This window comes from Mus caroli, chromosome 4, assembly GCF_900094665.2.
Source record: "Mus caroli chromosome 4, CAROLI_EIJ_v1.1, whole genome shotgun sequence".
NCBI lineage: Eukaryota > Metazoa > Chordata > Mammalia > Rodentia > Muridae > Mus > Mus caroli.
Window position 1 is genome coordinate 108,208,715 of NC_034573.1, and position 4,277 is coordinate 108,212,991.

Sequence of the window (4,277 nt, forward strand, 5' to 3'; positions counted from 1 at the left end):
GTTTTTTCAAGACAGGATTTCTCTGTATAGCCCTGGCTGTCCTGGAACTCACTTTGTAGACCAGGCTGGCCTCAAACTCAGAAATCCGCCTGCCTCTGTCTCCCAAGTGCTGGGATTAAAGGCCTGTGCCACCACGCCCAGCTCAGTGTGTGACATTCTAAGATAACAGGTGATGAGCAGAAGTTAGTGCTTTATTGAGTTGATGGGGGAAGAGAACTGGGGGGCAGAGGAGGGCACTTCCCTGAGTCCCTGGGCGGTGGCTGGTGGGTGCCCTTCCCGTTTGCAGAGAACACTTACAGAGAGTCACTCTGTAGGGATGGATTCATTATAGGCAGGATATTCTGAGGCTGTCTACGTAGCATCCGATTGGGAGGCAAATCTGGATGGGATGAAGATATCAGACTTGAAGCTGTGAGGATGAATAGAGAAGGAGAGGGCTCAGGTCACACACCTGGGCCAGGCTTGGCCTGCGGGTGATGATCAGTGCCAGGCAGCTAGACAGAGGGGGAGCTTTAAGCAACATCCATTTTTCCTTATTGGCCTTGTTCTTGTTTGTTTGTTTGTTTCTCTGTGTAGCCCTGGCTGTCCTGGAACTCACTCTGTAGACCAGGTGTGGCCTTAAACTCAAGAGTTTCACCTGCCCTGGCCTCCCAAGTGCTGGGATTAAAGGCGTGCACTATCAGGGTCTAGCAAGCTGTTCCCATCCCCACCCCCACCCCACCACTCCCCTGAGAGTCTCACTTTGTAACCCAAGCTAACCTCAGATTCACCCTCCTATGACTTGTGGCTTGCAATATTTGTCTGATCAAATCATTTAAACCTTGTTGCTACTGTTGCTGCTGTCATTAGTGGTGTTGCTTTAAAGACTTGTGCCTTCTGTTCTATGCCCTCTGGGAAGAAGAGAAGCCTTTTGTGACCAAGACCACGTTTGTTTGTTTGTTTGTTTTCCAGTCTGTCACGTGATTAGGGAATGACCAGGAAGCTTTGGCCTTGGAGGAAATAAGCCCTACTTGTGGACACCTTGGGGATTTTTTGCCTTCCTGGGAGTACTAAACCTAAGGACCGTTGTTTTCATTGGCTTATGAAGACTAATGAGAACTTATATAAATCCAAGTTTGCCCCCCTCCCCCAAAAAACCCAAAGAAGCTACACTAATACTTTAAGTGGGATAAACAAAACAGAAATCATGTCTTGTAGATGGTGCTAGCAGGAAGTGGTTTTTTGAGCCAGGGGTGGTGGTGGTGGCGTCGGCATCGACGGAGTCGGTGGCAGCAGTGGTGACAGCTTTGGCGGCACACGCCTTTAATCCCAGCACTTGGGAGACAGAGGCAGACAGATCTCTGAGTCTTGAGGCCAGCCTGGTCTACAAAGTGAGTTCCAGGACAGCCAGGGCTATACAGAGAAACCCTGTCTCGAAAAACAAAAACAAAACAAAGCAAAACAAAACAAAACCCTTTTCTTTTCCTTAGTTTCTAGTCTCTTAAGCATTCTGTCTCTACCTCCTGAGTGCTGGGATTAAAGGCGTGGGCCACCAAAGCCCAACCAAAACATTTTTTCTTTGCTTCCTATTTTTCCTGAAAATTGAAGGGTTTTTCTGTCAGGATCAGATTTTTTTAAAAGATTTATTTATTTATTATATGTAAGTACACTGTAGCTGTCTTCAGACACACCAGAACTGGAGGGCGTCGTTACGGATGGTTGTGAGCCACCATGTGGGTGCTGGGAGTTGAAATCAGGACCTTTGGAAGAGCAGTCAGTGCTCTTAACCGCTGAGCCATCTCTCCAGTCCCCAGGATCAGATTTGAAGGAGGGGGGGGACTTTGAATAAAGAAAGAAAACCACAAAGTAGGGATGGAGAGAAGGATAGATGGTTAAGGAAAAGCCCCAGCTGATCTTGCAAGAGCAATGTACGGGCTGAGCCACTCAGCCATCTCTCCAGTCCCCGGGTGTGTGTGTGCGTGTGTATGAGTGCAGATGTCCTCAGAGACCAGAAGAAGGAGTCAGGTCCCTTGGAGCTGGACTTCCAGATAGTTACGAACCACTCTGTGTAGCACTGGGAACTGAACTCAAGTCCTCTGAAAAAGCAATGCCCCTACGCACTGAGCCGTCTCCAGAGGCCGCCCCCCACTTCTATTTTCAGGGCAAATTTTGCATTGGGAATTATTTCATAACTACACAGATTCTTTTAGTCGTATCCTCTCATTTCTGTGAGTGAATCCTCAGGAATCCGTTCCCCCCCCCTTTTACTATTTTATACTTGCTAACCACAAAACCTTTAGAACTATAATGCATAAGCAAGGTTTTTAAAAATGTTCAGACAAAGCAGTGAATAACTTCACATGTACTGTGTCTTCTAGACACGGGATAATAACCTTGCACTTAGTGTGTCTTCAATGCACTGGGTATATATATATATATATATATATATATATATATATATATATATGCACACTATGAACCCTAACCCTATATATGACATATATCCATGAAGGTCAAACACTTGTACACTAAAATAAAATAAAATAAAACAACTGGTTCTTCGCCTGCTTGACTTTGCCTCCTGTTGTTGAAGATGAGGCTGCATCTTGGAGTTCTCATCCTGTGGTGATTTGATCATAAAGGCCCCCATAGGCTCCTATGTGAGAAGACTTGGTCCCCAGTTGTACAACTGTTTGGGAAGGACTAGGAAGAGTCAAGTGGCCTTCTTGGTGGAGGTGTGTCATCGAGGGTAGACTTGGAGGTTCAAAAGCCCACTCCAAGCCCAGAGTTTCTCCCTCTCACCCCACTTCAACTCTCGAATCAAATATAAGCTCTCAGCTATGTCTCCATTACCACATCTGCTTGCCTCCATCTCCCTGTGGGCCTGGAATTTACACCACCCTGCTCCAGAGTCCCAGTGCAGGAGCTCAGGCTTTGACACAAGAAGCAGCCCTTGGTCATTCCTAATCTTTGTCCCCTTTAGTGTGCTCATTGGTCCCTTCGTGTGAAGATGCTTGTTTGTGTTTTTAATATTTGAGTTTCTTGAGACAGGGTTTCTCTGTATAGCCCTGGCTGTCCTGGAACTCACTTTGTAGACCAGGCTGGCCTCGAACTCAGAAATCCGCCTGCCTCTGCCTCCCGAGTGCTGGGATTAAAGGCGTGTGCCACCACGCCCGGCGGTTTTTTTTTTTTAGAAGTAGAGTCTGCCTCACCCTAACCTAACTGTCTTGGAACTTACTGTGTAGACCAGGCTGACTTCAAACTCACAAAGTTTACCCCCAATCTGGCTCTCTAGAGGTTCCTTTGTAAACTTTCCTTTTTCGTTTTATTTACTTGACTTTGTGTGTGTGAGTGCTTTGCTTACATCTCGGTGCACCGCATGGGTTCCTGGTGCGGGCAGAGATGAGAAGAAGGGTGTTGGGAGCCTGCTGAGGATTCTGGGAACCAAACCCAGGTCCAGACAAGTGTTCATAACCCCGGAGTCCTCTCCAGTCACCACCCGAGGCGATCTCCAGCCCTACCTCAAGAGTTTTGGCTGGTTTTGCTGCAGGGTCTCAGATAGCCCAGGCTAGCTCAAGGCTCTCTGTAAGGCTGGGGATGACCCTTTCCTGCTTCTGTCTTCCAAGTTCCGGAATCTCAGGGCACGCCCACCACGTCCAGATTCTCTTTGCACCCCCAGATGTTTGAAGCCAATCCAGTGTGGTGAGTTGTGCTTCTCTTTTGGCAGTGTGCCTATGGTGGGCTGTGGAAATGTTCTTCACATTTTGGGCTATTTTGAGTCTCATGTTCTGTTTTTTGGCAGAAATTCTGTTTTAATTTCATCTATTTTCATCATTTTTTAAAACTTTTTTTAAACTAGATTTTTTTTCCATACAATATATTCTGATTATGGTTTTCCTCCCCGAACTCTCCCCACCCAACTACATTTATTACAAAATAAACAAGCATCTAACAAGAATAATAAGAAAATACAAACAAACTTTAATAGAATAAAACAAACAACAGAAAAAAATTAAAAGAACCAAAGAAGCACACATAGATGCAGAGACACACACATTCACATACACAGAAATCCCACAAAAACACAAAACCTTCAGAACTATAATGCATAAGCAAGGTTTTTAAAAATGTTCAGACAAAGCATTATAAGACGTGAAAATCTGGCCGGGCGTGGTGGCGCACGCCTTTAATCCCAGCACTCGGGAGGTAGAGGCAGGCGGATTTCTGAGTTCGAGGCCAGCCTGGTCTACAAAGTGAGTTCCAGGACAGCCAGGGCTATACAGAGAAACCCTGTCTCG